Genomic DNA, 17770 nt, shown 5'->3' with positions numbered 1-17770 from the left:
CCCTAAAATTGTTCGGGTCAGATCTTTTAGTCACAGTGGCAAAAAAAAAACTGACTGAAGCAATAGTATACACAATCAAAAATAGTATATATAAAATGTAGATTTTGAATCCTGGACTGAACTGTGTTTTAAGGGGCCTTTGGTCAGAGTGGTATTCACTTAAGGAGTTTGAAGTTATTCACTCAAAATCAACAAATAAACTGTTATATCTACTTGGTATCACCAGGCAAGCCCAGCTACAGGGGGTATGGAGATGAGTGTTTTAAAAGAATGCCTTAACAAGAAGATTGAGCTGGGTGTGGTGGCACATGCCTGTAATCCCAGTGGCTCAGGAGGCTGAGGCAGGAGGATCATAAGTTTGAAGCCAGCCTCAGCAACTTAGTGAGATCCTGTCTCTAAATAAAAATAAATTTAAAAAAAAAATCAAAAGGGCTAGGGATGTAGCTCAATGGTTAGGCATCTCTGAGTTTAAAACCTGGTAACCAAAATAAAGTTGAAAAAAGATGGGAGGCTAAATTGTGGAAGGCTTGCAATGTCAGGTTAAGGAATGTAGACTCTATGCTATAAGCATCAAGAAGCAACCGAAGGCCAGGTGCAATGGTGCATGCAGGTAATCCCAGAGGCTTGGGAGTTGAAGGCAGGAGGATCACGAGTTCAACACTAGCCCCAGCAACTCAGCGAGGCCCTAAGCAACTCAGTGAGACCCTGTCTCTAAATAAAATACAAAATAGGGCTGCAGATGTGCCTCAGTGGTTAAGTGCTACTGAGTCCAATCCCTGGCATCCAAAAATAAAAAAGCAACTGAAGAAATAATTTACTATCAAAGCTGTACATAGGACAATTTTTCAGGAAAATGAATCTACAGCATTGTGTAGTGCAAACCTAGGGAACAAGATGAGAGAAGAAAAAATTCCAGAAATAAAGTGGTAAGAGTGTCTCATTTGGAGATAGTTGAAATGCAAAGTGATGAATGGATATAAAGACATAAAAAATTAAGATGCTTTTGGTTAAAGGTAGCATATTGAACCCACACATTTAGCTTTGATCCCTCCTCAAAGCCCTGATAAAAATTATAGTAAAGGAGCAGAACACAGTTGTACATGCCTATAATACCAGTGACTTGGGAGGCTAAGGCAGGAGGATTGCAAGTTTGAGATCAGCCTCAACAATTTAGCAAGACCCTGTCTCAAAAATAAAAAATAAAAACGGCTGGGGGATGTGGCTCAGTGGTTAAATGCCCCTGGATTCAATCCCCAGTACCAAAAACAACAACAACAAAAATACATATATAGTAAAGGAATTCTATAAAGGCATCAAAACACAAGGTAAGAAGATTCAGGACAGAAGACAGTATTAGTGACACATTTTAGGAACTAGATAGCAGTTGGACAAATAGTAACTGAGTTAGTACAACTGAGAAAGCTGCATCCCAAGTCATCAATAAGGAAAGCCAAGAGGCAAATGAATTTACACCAGAGAACTCCAAAAAGGTTCAGGAACTTGCAGTGCCAGGTTCATCTGTAAGTAGGCATAAACCAAGAGAACTGACTGTAAGTCAGTCCAAAAAGTGAACAGACCTGCAAATTTCCTCCTCCACTCTGCAAAGTCTAATAATTCCACTTTCCCGACCCCAGCAGAAGACTGCAGGTCTATTCTCTTGGGGAAGATCCCTGAAGCTCAGAAGAAAACTTTAAAAAGGAACATCTATCATTGACATCCTCGGAGAGATTAGAGGAGATATTGCAACCATAAAACAAGAAGAGGAAATTTTAAGGACTATTGAGAAAATAAAAGAGCTCTTGGGAATTAAAACTATGACAAGAGGAATTAAAACCTCAATAAAAGGGTTGGGAGACAGTGCTGATAAAATGTCTTAGAAAGCAGCATGAAAAAACAACACAGAAATGGAAAACAGGATGGGAAGAGAAAGAGTTCTTTATTAATGTCTTTTAGGGATATTAAGTACTTTGCTCAAGGTCAGACAATGGATAAAAGGTAGAGCTGTGGATCTAACTCAGGGGTGTCTGACTTTTTCATTCCACCTTCATGGTGAGACAACTATTCCTGAACCCATCCCACAAATCATATCTATGGTTCCTGGACATTTTGTCAGTCCCCAGAGAGAAGGAATGTATTAGCAGTCATTCTGTTAATATTAAGGTTAAGCTTTGAGATCTACTGTTTAGGGAATGTCTGATTCAGCTCTTTAGTTATTATGTTCTCTGAAGGTTCATTCCAAGTCTTAGGATTCTAATGATACTTTTGTGTATGCCATCTTTTCTCAAATTCTTATTTAGAAACGTTATTTTGGATGCTTTCTGTTCTCTCATTAGAATCCTCTGATCTTGAGATCCAAGATGGCAGGCCACAGGGAGGCAGCGTTCTGTGTTGCTCTGTGAACTGGGACTCAAGTAGTGACAATACTGCTTCTCTGTGAGTGATATTCCTGCTCCTGCACAGGAATCATGGTCACCATAGGTCACTGTGCCAGTCCAGGGCTCTAGGCCTCAGCGTCAGAGTAGGTCTCCCAACTACTTGCTCGTGCAGGATGACCAGGTACCCGAGCGGGACCATGTGCACCTTAGCAGAACTTTCGGCCACCCACTCATGCAGAAATTACCAACGCAGCTCCCACGCAGGGCACCCAGCAGCTTCCCATGCACAGGAACTCCGGCCACCACTCCCATGTGGACCCCCATCTACCAATGTGGGGCACCCCTGGTTGCTGCCGTCTTGGGACTCTGTAGCAGTGGAGATAGTGCCCTGTGTGCCATAGCTTGCCTGCACCTGGGAACCTCACACAGGCTCTGAAGTCAGCCACAGCCACACACTGCACTCCACAGAGCTCATCTCTGAATTCATCGTCCAACAGATCACCCGGCTCCCCCACCCGACCCGACACCCCATTACCGAAAGCAGGCACCTCCATCTTGGGTCACCTTCATCACCATCTTCAGTGGAGGCAACTCCCAGTTTGGAACTCTGTCTGGCCAGGTACCCAGTTTCTAACTCCCCTCTCTCCCCAGCAGCCACTACCCTGGCACAGTGACACCCTGGTTACCTTCACCATCCTGAGGGCGGAGATACAAGCTAACAACAGACAACCCCACCTATTGGAAGGGAAGCAGGAAAGATACTGATCTCCAACCAAAACAAACCCTGTTTCTTCCTTCAAGATTTTTTTCCCTTTCCCTTGCTCTTCTCCTGCCCTCACATCCCCAGCATATGTGGAACCAAGTACTTTGCATGAATTAGGATTTTGAGGACTGGATAAATAGTATATTTATATAAATAGGACATCTGAATAGTATATTATAGGTATGTTGTATATTCTTTTTTATTTTTTATCTTTTTTTCTATCAATTTCTACTATTTTAACTTTTTTATGTTTCTTTTTATGTGTGTTTGTTTTATGTAATCTACTGACTTCCCACGTACTTGTCTACCCAAAATTACATCCTCTCCCTTTTCCTGCTACTAATCTTCCTCTTTACATTTCTCTTTCACACTTCCCAAGATATAATAACTCTATATCCTCACCTCCTAGCTCCTCAGCATATCATCCTACTCCTCACCCCTGGTTCTCTGTCCACCATCAGAAATTGTAAACCTTTTTACAAACCTACTGAGTATATTGTACATAATAATTGAATTCACCATTTGTGTACATTGTGATCAAACTGTAAACGTCTTAATAGCAAACATTTGTTTTTAGAGTGTATATTGTTTATATTGGGATCTGTTAACACTGTCCTTCACCTCAAAGGAGAAATATTGGATCCCTACAGGGGCACTATAAGCCTATAGGGTAAAAATGGTAACACCTTGGATCCACACAGCCAGAGGGGAAGACACACAAGCAATATGAAAAGATAAGGGAAGAAAGTGCCCCAAACTAATCAAGATACCACATTATTAGAATCCATGGCCAGCACACAGAAGAAATGACAGAGAAGGAGTTCAGGATGTACATGATTAAAATGTTCTGAAAATTAAAGGATGATATAAGAGAGCAAATACAAAATACAGGCAGCAAAAGATCATTTTGACAAAGAGCTATATAAAAAAAAATACAGGAAGCAAAAGATTACTTCAATACGGAGATAGACGTACTGAAAAAAAAAAACAGAAATACTTGAAATAAAAGAAACAATAAACCAAATTAAATGCTCAGTTGAAAGCATTACCAACAGATTTGACCACTTGGAAGACAGGACCTCAGACAATGAAGATAAAATATGTAATCTTCAAAAGGATGTAGACCACACAGTGAAAATGGTAAGAAACTATGAGCAGAACATTCAAGAAATATGGGATGGCATAAAAAGACCAAATTTAAGAGTTATTGGGACAGAGGAAAGAATAAAGTTCCAAACCAAAGGAATGAGCAATCTATTCAATGAAATAATATCAGAAAATTTTCCAAACATGAAGAATGAATTGGAAAACCAAATTCAAGAGGCTTAGAGGATGGTGAAATGTACAAAATCACAACAGATCCATATCAAGGCACATTATAATGAAAATTCCTAACATACAGAATAAGGAGAGAATGTTAAAATCCATGAGAGAAAGGAATCAGATTACATATAGGGGGAAACCAATTAGATTATGTGTAGATTTTTCAACCCAGACTCTGAAAGCTAGAAGATCCTGGACCAACATATATCAAGTTCTGAAAGAAAATGGATGCCAACCAAGAATCTCATATCCATCAAAATTAAGCTGTAGATTTGATGATGAAATAAAACCCTTCCATGATAAACAAAAGTTAAAAGAATTTACAACATGAAAGCCTGCACCACAGAACATCCTTGACAAAATATTCCATGAAGAGGAAATGAAAAACAACAATGAAAATGAGCAAAGGGAGGTATTACACTAAAGGAAAAACTAATCAACAGAGAAACCAACTCAAGTTAAATACCAAAAATGGATGGGAATACAAATCATGTCTCAATAATAACCCTGAATGTTCATGGCCTAAACTCACCAATCAAAAGACATACACTGGCAGATTATATTTTTTTAAAAAAAGACCCAACAATATGCTGTCTCCAAGAGACTTATCTTATAGGAAAAGACATCCACAGACTGAAGAAAGATTGGAAAAAATCAAACCACTCACATGAACTGCAGAAGCAAGCAGGGTTTCTATCCTCATATCAAATAAGGTAGACTTCAAGCCAAAGTTAATCAAAAGGGATAAAGAAGGACATCTCATACTGCTTAAGGGAAACATTCACCAACAAGACAGAACAATAATAAATTTATATGCCCCAAACAATGGAGCATCTACGTTCATCAAACAAACTCTTCTCAAGTTCAAGAGTCAAATACACCACAACACAATAATTCTGGGTGACTTTAACACACCTCTTTCATCATCCAAACAAAAGCTGAACAAAGGAACTATAGATCTCAATAGTACAATCAATAACTTAGACTTAACTGACACATATAGAATATTTCATCCTTCAATGAATAAATACACTTTCTTCAGCACATGGATCCTTCTCTAAAATAGTCCATTATATTATGCCACAAAGCAACTCTTAGCAAATATAAAAAAGTAGAGATACTACCCTGCATTCTATCAGATCATAATGGAATGAAATTAGAAATCAATGATAAAATAAAAATAAAATCTACTCCAACACCTGGAGACTAAAAAAATATGCTACTGAATGAACAATGGGTTGCAAAAGACATCAATGAGGAAATTTAAAAATTATTACAGGTGAATGAGAACACAGATACAATGTATTGAAATCTCTGGGACACTATGAAGGCAGTACTAAGAGGAAAGTTCATTGCATGGAGTTTGTTCCTTAAAAGAAGAAAAAGTCAACAAATAAATGACTTAACATTACATCTCAAAAAACATTACATCCCTAGAAAAAGAAGAACAAATCAGGGGCTGGGGATGTGGCTCAAGTGGTAGCATGTTCGCCTGGCATGCGTGAGGCACTGGGTTCGATTCTCAGCACCACATTAAAAAAAATATATTGGGCTGGGGATGTGGCTCAAGCGGTAGCACGCTCTCCTGGCATGCATGCGGCCCGGGTTCGATCCTCAGCACCACATACAAACAAAGATGTAGTGTCCGTCGAAAACTAAAAAATAAATATTAAAAATTCTTTAAAAAAAACAAATCAATACCAAAAGCAGTAGAAGACAGGAAGTAATTAAAATTAGAGCTGAAGGGGGCTGGGGTTCTGGCTCAGCAGTAGAGCGCTGGTCTCACATGCGTGGGACCCTGGGTTTGATCCTCAGCACCACATAAAAAATAAATGAGTGAAATAAAGGTATTGTGAATAAATATTTTTTAAAAAAATTAGAGCTGAAATCAATGAAATTGGAACAAAAGAAACAATTGAAAAAATTGACAAAACAAAAAGTTGGTTCTTTTAAAATATAAATGAAATTGACAAACCCTTAGCCATGCTAACAAAGAGAAGGAGAGAAAAATATCAAAATACTAACATAGATGATGAAAAATGAAATACCAGAACACACATTACAGAAACACAGAAGATAATTAGAAATTATTTTGAAAATATTGAAGGCATTGGGCTGGGGATGTGGCTCAAGCAGTAACGTGCTCGCCTGGCATGCGCGGCCCGGGTTCGATCCTCAGCACCACATACAAACAAAGATGTTGTGTCCACCGAAAACTAAAAAATAAATATTAAAAAATTCTCTCTCTCTATCTGGCTCTCTCTCTTAAAAAAAAGGAGAAAATATTGAAGGCATTGACAAATTTCTAGGATCATATGATTTGTCCAAATAGAATCAGGGTGATATATACAATTTAAACAAGTCAATTTCAAGTAATGAAATAGAAGACACCATCAGAAGCCTGTCAAACAAGAAAAGCCCAGGCCCAGATGGATACACAGCTGAGTTCTACAAGACCTTCAAAGAACTAATGCCAATACTCCTCAAATTATTTCATGAAATAAAAAACAGGGAACATTTCCAAACTCATTCTATGAGGCCAATATCACCCTGAATCCAAAACCAGACAAAGACACAGAAAGAAAGAAAGAAAGAAAGAAAGAAAGAAAGAAAGAAAGAAAGAAAGAAAGAAAGAAAGAAAGAAAGAAAACTTCAGACCAATATCCCTAATGAACATAAATGCAAAAATCCTTAATAAAATTCTGGCAAATTGAATACAAAAACATATAAAAAAGATAGTGCACCATGATCAAGTGGGGTTCACCCCAGGGATGCAAGGTTAGTTCAACATCCGGAAATCAAAAAATGTAATTCATCATGTCAATATACTTAAAGATAAGAACCATATGATCATCTCAATAGATGATGAAAAAGCATTCAACAAAATACAGCACCCCTTTATGTTCAAAACACTAGAAAAACAAGGGATAACAGGAACATCTCAACATTGTAAAGGCTATCTACACTAAGCCCCAGGCCAACATCACTCTAAATGGAGAAAAATTGAAAGTATTCTCTCTAAAAACTGGAACAAGACAGGGATGCCCTCTCTCACCACTTCTATTTAACATAGTTCTTGAAACACTAGCCAGAGCAATTAGACAGATGAAAGAAATTAAAGGGATACAGATACAAAAAGAACTCGAGTTAGCACTATTTGCTGAAGATGCGATTCTATACTTAGAAGACCCAAAAAATTCCACCAGAAAACTTCTAGAACTAGTAAATGAATTCAGCAAAGTAGCAGGATATAAAATCAACACCCATAAATCAAAGGCATTTCTGTATATCAGTGACAAATCCTCTAAAAGGGAAACAAGGAAAACTACCCCACTTATAATAGCCTCAAAAAATAAAATATTTGGAAATCAACCTAACAAAAGAGGTGAAAGACCTCTGCAATGAAAACTATAGAATGCTAAAGAAAGAAATTAAAGAAGACTTTAGAAGATGGAAAGATCTCCCTTGCTCTTGAATAGGCAGAATTAATATTGTCAAAATGACCATACTACCAAAAGCATTATAAAGATTTATTGCAATTTCAATCAAAATCCCAATGACATTCCTTGTAGAAATAGAAAAAGTAGTCATGAAATTCATCTGGAAAAATAAGAGACCCAGAATAGCCAAAGCAATTCTAAGCAGGAACCAGACCTTAAATTATACTACAGAGCAATAGTAACAAAAACAGCATGATATTGGCACCAAAATAAACTGGTAGACCAATGGTACAGAATAGAGGACACAGAGACAAACACACATAATTAAAATTATCTTATATTAGACAAAGGTGCCCAAAACTTACATTGGAGAAAAGATGGCCTCTTCAATAAATGGTACTGGGAAAACTGGAAATCCCTATGCAACAAAGTGAAATTAAACCCCTATCTCTCACCATTCACAAAACTCAACTCAAAGTGGATCAAGGATCGAGGAATTAAACCAGAGACACTATGTCTATTAAAGAAAAAGTAGACCCAAATCTTCATCATATCAGATTAGGCCCCTACTTCCTTAATACGACTCCTATAGTGCAAGAATTAAGATCAAGAATCAGTAAATGGGATGTATTCAAACTAAAAAGCTTCTTCTCAGCAAAAGAAACAATCAGTGTGTGAACAGAGAACCTACAGCTTGGGAGCAAGTTTTTACCACTTGCACATCAGATAGAGCACCAATCTCTAGGTATATAAAGATCACAAAAACTTAAACACCAAAAAAAAAAATCAATAAATGGGCCAAGGAACTGAACAGACACTTCTCAGAAGAGGATATATAATCAATCAACAAATATATGAAATATATGAAAAAATGTTCGACATCTCTAACAATTACAGAAATGCAAATCAAAACCACTCTAAGATTTCATCTCACTCCAGTCAGAATGGCAGCTATTAAGAATACAAACAACAATAAGTATTGGTGAGGATGTGGGGGAAAAGGCACAATCATACATTGCTGGTGGGACTGCAAATTGGTGCAGCCAATATGGAAAGCAGTATGGAGATTCCTTGGAAAACTGGGAATAGCACCACCATTTGAGGCAGCTATCTCACTCCTCAGTCTATCTAAAAGGACTTAAAAACAGCATCTACAGGGACACAGCCACATCATTGTTTATTGTAGCACAATTCACAATAGCTAAACTGTGGAACCAACCTAGATTCCCTTCAGTAGATGAATGGATAAAGGAAATGTGATATATATATATATATATATATATATATATATATATATATATATATATATGGAATATTACTCAGAAATAAATGAGAACAAAATCCTGACATTTGCAGGTAAATGAATGGAGTTGGAGAATATAATGCTAAGTGAAGTTAGCCAATCCCCCAAAACCAAATGCCAATGTTTTCTCTGATTTAAGAAGTCTGATTCATAGTGAGTTTGGGTGGTGGGGTAAGGGAGGATTAGACAAACTCTAGATAGAGCAAAAGGGTGGGAGCTGAAGGGAGGGGCATGGGGTTAGGAAAGATAGTGGAATGACATGGACATCATTACCCTAAGTGCAAATATGAAGACACGAATGGTGTGAATATACTTTGTATACAACCAGAGATTTGAAAAATTGTGCTCTATATGTGTAATATGAACTGTAATGCATTCTGCTATCATATATAACTAATAGAATAAAAAAGAAATGAAAAAAATAAATTATTTTGAAAACTTCTTTTTTAAAATATATTTTTATTTGTAGATGGACACAATGTCTTTATTTTATTTATTTATTTTTATGTGGTGTTGAGGATCAAACCCAGTGCCTCATGCATGCGAGGCAACAGTTCTACCACTGAGCTACAACCCCAGCCCCTTATTTTGAAAACTTCTATTCCAATAAAATAGAAAATATCAAAGGCATTGACAAATTTCTGGAGTCATAGGATTTGCCCATATTGAATCAGGATGATATACACAATTTAAACAGACCAATTTCAAGCACTGAAATCAGAAGCCTACCAACCAAGAAAAGCCCAGGACTGGATGGATACGCAGCTGAATTCTGCAACCGGATGGATACACAGCTGAGTTCTGAAAGACCTTTAAAGAACTAATACCAATATTCTTCAATTTATTTCAGGAAATAGAAAAAGAGGGAGCATTTCCAAACTCATTCTATGAGACCAATATCATCCTGATTCCAAAACCAGGCAAAGACACATCAAAGAAATAAAACTTTAGACCAATATCTCTACTGAACATAGATGCAAAAATTCTCAATAAAATTCTGGCAAATCAAATACAAAAACATCAAAGAGATAGTACACCTATCCAATCAGAGATATGAAAAATTGTGCTCTATATGTGTAATATGAACTGGAATGCATTCTGCTATCATATATAACAAATTAGAATTTAAAAATTTTAAAAAGAAGTAATCTGATCTCCTCTAAATCAACTTCAGTCATTTGTTCTTTCATTGTACTATATGTATTTCACCTTTCCCCCTTGTGTTTACGATCTCTTCTATTAACACCTTTCTTCAACAGCTATAATCTATTTTCCCATTTAAAGGCTCACATTTTGCTCTTGCCAGAGATGTAGCTTCAAATCCTTTCATATAACAACAAAACCTCCACCTTATGTCTCATAAGTTTCTGGCATCTTACTAAGGGTGCCTGGTTTTCCATGATTTAACCACACTTCTCAAAATGTTTTTAATACCTTTCTGCTCTAATGAATTTGTTTAGCCACAATATTCCTCTGCCAAATTTCCTACTTTTGAGAGATTCATTTCAGCTGTTATCATTTCTTGGCCAGAAAAATTACTTTTCACTTGACAAATCATAACCTCCCTTCTTATATATAAACTCAATTAACCCATCTCAACAATTTCCTTTTTGGAAGTACACACTAGAATGTTAATATGTGCTTAACAAATCTGTAACTGTCCTTCAACAGCATGTTTTTACAGTCTAAATATTTCTTCCTGTGTCAATCTCTAATTGTTTCTAGACCTTTTCATGGAATCTTAAGCATCAAAACTAGAAGAACTCCTAGGAGGTCACCTGAGTTCATCTTCTACTCGAAACATTTATTCACGCATTCATCAAACATTTATTGAGTACCAATGTGTTAGGCTCTGATGTTCAAAGATAAATAAAACAAAAATCTTTGCTCTGAAAAAGCTCAGTCTAGTGGGAGCCAGACATAAACAAATAAATTACAATTTAACATCGGAAATTCTAAGCAGAATGACAAACAGAGCAATAAGAACCCAGGAGAAAAGAGTGACCAAACCTGCTTTATAGTTCACAAAACAATTTCACAATCCATTAGTTCATTTACTTCTCTAAATGACTCTGTGACATGGGTATTATAGTTAGGAAATGGACAATCAGAAAGGTTATAGGACCTACCCAAAGTCATTAACCTATTACTGAGTACTGGAATTCAAACTTTCTTCTTCCATTTTTAACACCTGGGTCCATGCCCATCAAACTACGCTGCCTTGTGCCTTCCCTATCCACCATTTTTGGGGTCATATAAGGAAAAGTACATTGTTTAATCACTGTACTATCTACAAATTATTTTAGGGAACATACATGTTCACTAATCTTATCACTTCTCCATCTAAATTCAAATCCATTTCCATACCGTGAGGCACTGAAATTCTCTTTTGAGCATTTTGAGAGATAAGAATCCCAGTACTGTATGATTCTCCTATCTGAGTAAGAAAGCCTACAAACCACATCTGATTTATGGCTTTAAAATCACATTCAGTTCTACTAATAGAACTCAGGAAACTGAATTTGTCTTTCCTTTTTCGATTATTTGTTCAGTCACACAGTTAGCATTTACTGCTGATCTCTTACTCAATGTATAAGGCACTGAGTTAAAAACTATGAAAGGTACAAAAATGAATAAGCTTAGTACTCATTCTCATTAGTTTTTAAACATAAAATGTGAGATAAGACATGTCACAGATATTTGCAATCTAAGGAACACTGTGGCAAATATTGTAGTAATGGTAATGGACACTTACAAGTTGCTTGCATGGAAGAGAACTAGAACTAGAACTACCTGAACCAGGAATTATAGAATAACTAGAAATTTGGTATAGGGAAATTGGAAAGAGGGGATTACAAATAGATGGAACAGCATAAGCAAAGGCACCACAATAAAAGAAAATAGTAGCTAATGACCACAGCTACCATTTATTGAGCACTTATTCTGTGCTAGGCACTATCTCAAAAACTTCACATTCATTATCCCACTTAATCCTAATAGCAATTTATATGAGATAAATAATGCCAAGATGTTCATATTGCTGATAAGGAAACCTAAGCTTAGAGAGGTAAAATAACTGCCCAACTTCCCATGATTAATAAGTATTATTTGTTTGAAATTCTTTTTTTTCTTTTTTTCCTAGAAGAGGTGAGAATATAACTATGAGGAAGGTTCATATTTGGTGGTCAGAAGGATGAAAGAAAAAGATAAGTTAAAAGTCAACTTCACAATACAACAATTATAAATCTGTGTTAATGGACATACAAAATATAATGGTGTAATTTATATAAAAATAATAGCACAAAGGAGAAAAAAGGGAAAGGAGCTGTATAAAAACAAAGTTTTTATATAATTTTGAAATTAAGTTGGTATTAATCTGAACTAAACTGTTATTAAGACATTGATTGTAATCCAAAGCAACCATAAAAAAACAGCTCACAAATAGTACAAGAAATGACAAGGGAATAAACATGGTAAACTAGAAAATATCTATTTAACAGAAAAGAAGGCAGCAATGGAGAAATGGAGGAACTGAAAAGATATAAAATGTATAGAAAGAAAACAAAAAATTAACAGCAATAAATTCTGCCTTATTAATAGTTACATTGAATGTAAGTGGATGTCATCATTTTAGGAATGAATATGCAAAAAAAGAAAGGGAATAGGAAGAGGGAGAAGAGGAGGAAATAGAAGGGGAGGGAGAGAGGGAGGAGAGAGAAGAACTAAGAGGTGAGAATGTAACAAAGAGGAAGTTTCACATTCAGTGGACAGAAGGATGAAAGAAAAAGAGAAGGAAACAAGAGGTAGAAGAACTAGAAGAATACAGTAAAAGGAATAGTGAGAGAAAAGTACATTTCCAAAGTATAAGTATAGTTAATTGTCTACCAAACATTGCAGACCAAACAACAAGAGTAAGAACTGAGACAATGAATTTGGCAAAAAAATATCATTTGTCAACTTTATGCTTTTCAGGGATAGAGGTATAGCTGAGTGGTAAAGTGCTTTGCTTTCTTACTATAAATAAGGCTCTGAGTTCTATCCCAAGCACTACAAAAAAAATGGAACACCTTCTAGAAGAAGAACCCAAACAGATAGTATTTAGGAGAATGGGTCAAAAATGATGAAGAGAGATTCTTGGGAAGGGAGGAGAAATGGAACAGGAACATAAAAGAACAGAGAAGAATTAAAACAAGTAGTAGTTCAAAGGATCTAGTTTAAGGAAATAAATTGAAGTATTCAAAACTTAACACATAAAGATATTATTGAAGCATAATTCATATGCAACACACAATAGAAACAATCTAAACTATCTAACAATACATAAAAATTAAATTAAATGATTACATGGGTATAATGATATTACTTAGTATAGTGATTAAAAACATAGACCCTAGAGTCAAATTGCTTGGATTTGAATTCTGACTCTTCCACTTATCATCTGAGTAATTTGGGGAAAGTCACCTATATTACTTTCTGCCTTTTTCCCTCATCTATAAAATTGGAGAATAAAATATCTTCTTTGTAATGTTAATGGAAAGACTGGATGAGTTAATATTTGTGAAGCATTTATAATAATTTATGATATATAGAAAGCACTATATACAAGTGAGCTATTATTGTTATTCATGGAATAGAACATTTTATAGTTGTTAAAAATGATGGCGGGGGGCTGGGGATATAGCTCAGTTGGTACAGGGCTTGCCTCACATGCATAAGGCCCTGGATTCAATTCTCAGCACCACAAAAAAAAAAATGATGGAGAATTTCCAGTGATTGCCTAAAATGTTGAGACTTAGTATTTAACAACACACTGTTGAATGAATAAAACTGGAACAAAATGGTATATATTATGTGATCACAATTTACATGCATAGAAAACAAAACTTTGAAACACTCCAGAAAGTCAGCAGGACCTCTTTCAAAAAAATAGGATTGTATATGCTTAGTTTATAGTTTTCTACATCTTCAAATATTCTTCCACAACAAGTTATTATTATTACAGGTAGGAATAAAATCAACAGTTAAATAGAAAATTCCAGATTGAAATGCCAACCTGAATACAAATACCTCTAATCTTACTCTCTTCTGAAACCCCAGTAAAACTATAAAAAGCATTTCTTTTTTGAATCCACACAGACAGGGAGAACATAAGAGTAGGTAACAGAAAAAAACAAGAAAGAAAGAAAAAAGGAAGCCGGAAACTACCCAGGCAGTAGGGAAAGCTGAGAAGCAACTCAATTTACACTCCAGAATCCACAAAAGGCTCAGAAACTGGAAGCAACAGGTATTTTATGAGTAAAGGGAAACGACAGGCAGTGACTAACAGAAAATAATTTTGTGAAACTGTTTTGAAAATAAATCTCTCTATCACCTCCTTCCATCTAAACTACAGATGTCCAAAGACTTATTATCTGGGTTGAAGGATACCAGGTGTAGCTAAAGCTTTGGGTAATGTGCCCAAAACAGAGAAATTTAAGTGGTCATATGTATACTAAATATTTCATGTCAAGACACTTGGCTTCTTATCCCCCACACACCCCTGAGACATTAACTCTCCAGACAGGAGATGGGAAGACACTTCTCTGGGAAAAATGATCTTACCAAAGGCTTAAAGGTATTGACATAATGGGCCTCCAAAAAACAATGCACTCAAATCAACCCATAGTGAAGCTCCAAGTCTCTAAGCCTTCTTACATGTTCATAGTATTCATTCAATATTTTATAGCCACACTTTAATCATATGAATACATATAACCAATGATTCCAAGACCTTTGAGGAAAGTATGGAAGACAGAGACCAAAACAAAAAGCAAAGTCAACTTGAAGGAAAAGACACTATCCACTGAAAAAAATATACATATTATTAATCTATTAAGAGAAATATGATACAGCACACATGGAACACTGACAAGATGGTGTGTGGAGGTGTGGTGTGTGTGTGTGTGTGTGTTTGTGTGTGTGTGTGTTTGTGTGTTGGTCATAATACCCACGGCCTCATGCATGCTAGACAAATGTTCTCCCACTGAGTTACAATCCCAGCCACAAGATGCATTTTTTTTTTATTTTTGGTACCAGGGATTAAACCCAGGGGTGCTTAACCACTGAGCCACATCCCCAGCCCTTTTTATTTTATTTTGAGACAGGGTCTCACTAGGTTGCTTAGAGCCTTGGTAAGTTGCTTAGACTGGCATTGAACTTGTGATTCTCCTTCCTTAGTCTCCCAACAAGATGCTTTTTAAAAGGAACATTCAGGGGGGAAAAAAGAGCTCTAGGAAACCAAATTCCCAATAGCAATAATAAAAACATAGAAAATTTCAAAATTTAGAAAGTAGAGAAAAAATACAAAGAAATTTAAAAAATCACAAGAGAAACACCAGGAGTCCTCAACAAAATATTAGTAAATTGGATCTAGCAATATATCATTGAATAAAAATTATAACCAAGCTGTTTAGATAAAGCATTTTATTTGTATTTACATTGTATTACATATCCTCAAGTACCAACTCATGTAAAATCAATGTTAGGGGTTTTTTTATTATTTTTTGGCATAGATGGACACAACACAATGCCTTTATTTTTATGTGGTGCTGAGGATCGAACCCGGGTCCCATCCATGTTAGGCAAGCGCTCTACCGCTGAGCCACAATCCCAGCCCCAATGTTAGGGTTTTATTGAAAATTTAGTAATAAAAAGCATTGATATTAGTCTTGAGAATGCAGGGCTGGTCAACAATAAAAATCAAATCAATGTAATTCATATAATACAATAAGCACATGTATAAGAGAAAAAAATAGGATAAATAGGACTCATTCATGTCAAAATATTTTGCTCTGCAAAAGACAATTCTAAGAGATTAAAAAGAGACAGGCACTGGTGGGATGTGGTAGCACACAACTATAGTTCTAGCACTAGGGAGGCTAAGGCAGGAGATTCACAATTTTAAGGCCAACCTGAGCAACTTAGCCAGACCCATATCAAAATAATGTTTTTTAAAAGACAAATACTGAGTGAAAATATTTACAAATCATCTGTCTGAAAAAGGACTTGTGAAAAAGGACTATATAAAGAACTCTCAAATTTCAACAATAAGAAAACAAACTACCCAACTAAAGAGCAAGGGAAAGGTTTAAATAGACACTTCACCAAAGAAGAGATTGATGGAAAATAACATACAAAGATACTCAGCATTAATAATCATTGCAGAAAAACATATTTAAACCACAATGATATACCATACCTACTAAAATGAATAAAATCAAAAGAAAACTGACAAAAGCAAGGATGGAGTGAAACTAGAATTCTAATATATCATTGATAGGAATTATTGGTACACTTTGAAAAACAACTGAAGAAATTTTATTAAGCTAAACATATACTTAACATCACTTATGACCCAGCAATTTCACTCCTAAGTGTTTACCCAGTTAGAAATGAAAACTTATTTGCATTCTCACAATCTATGAGTGTACCTTTCTCCCCACATCGTCACCAACATTTATTGTTACTTGTATTCTTGATAATTGCCGTTTTAACTGCAGTGAGATGTTTTTGTTTTGTTTTGTTTTGTTTTGTTTTGTTTTGTGTGTGTGGTGCTGGGGATTGAACCCAGGGCCTTGTGCATGAAAGGAAAACACAACTGAGCTATATCCCCAGGCTCCTAGGTGTAGTTTTGATTGCATTTCTCTAACTGGTAGAAATGATATTTGTTGATCATTTGTATTTCTTTGTGAAGTGCCTGTTCAGTTTCTTAGCTGGGTTATTTGTTCTTCTGGTGTTTTTTGAGTTCTTTATATATCCTGGAGATTAATACTCTGAGGTGCAGGTGGCAAAGATTTTCTCCCATTCTGTAGGCTTCTCTTCATGTTCTTGATTGTTCCCTTTGCTATGATAAAGATTTTTAGTTTGATTTCATCCCATTTGTTTATGCTTTTTTTTTTTTTTTTTGGTACTGAGGATTGAACCCAGGTGTGCTTAACCACTGAGCTACATCCCCATCCCTATTTTGTATTTTATTTAGAGACAGGGCCTCACTTGAGTTGCTTAGTGCCTCACTTTTGCTGAGGCTGGCTTTGAATTCAAGATCCTCCTGCCTCAGGCTCCCGAGCCACTGGGATTATAGGCATGTGTTACTGCACCTGGCCCATTTGTTTATTCTTGAGTTTACTTCTTGCACCTTAGGAGTCTTATTGAGTAAGTCAGTTCCTAACCTGATATAATGTAGATCTGGACTTACTTTTTCTTCTAGGAGGCAAAGGGTCTCTGGTCTAATGCCTAGGTCCTTGACCCACTTTGAATTAAGTTTTGTGCAGGGTGAGACATAGGGGTTTAATTTTAATTTGCTACATATGGATTTCTAGTTTTCCTAGTACCATTTGTTGAAGAAGCTATCTTTTCTCCAATGTATGTTTTTGGCACCTTTGTCTAGTATACTTATGTGGGTTTGTCTTTTTGTCTTCTATTCTGTATCCAATGTACAGAATGTCTGTTTTGGTGCCAATACCATACCATTTTGGTTACTATAGCTCTGCAGAATCGTTTCAGGTCTCGTATTGTGATGACTCTTGCT

The 17770-nt window shown here is 36.0% G+C and overlaps 1 long non-coding RNA gene across 9 annotated transcripts in view; it reads right to left on the bottom strand.

Annotated features, from left to right (window-relative positions):
• Positions 1–17770, bottom strand: part of LOC124086854 (uncharacterized) — a 118861-nt gene that overhangs the window by 27110 nt on the left and 73981 nt on the right. The gene's annotated exons all lie outside the window — the stretch shown is intronic.

The sequence above is a fragment of the Marmota monax genome, unplaced genomic scaffold (genome assembly GCF_021218885.2).
Source record: "Marmota monax isolate L192 unplaced genomic scaffold, Marmota_monax_Labrador192_F-V1.1 WCK01_AAM20220418_F8-fsc00261, whole genome shotgun sequence".
NCBI lineage: Eukaryota > Metazoa > Chordata > Mammalia > Rodentia > Sciuridae > Marmota > Marmota monax.
Note: the sequence above shows the minus strand (reverse complement) of the source record. Positions and strands in the feature narration are given on the sequence as shown.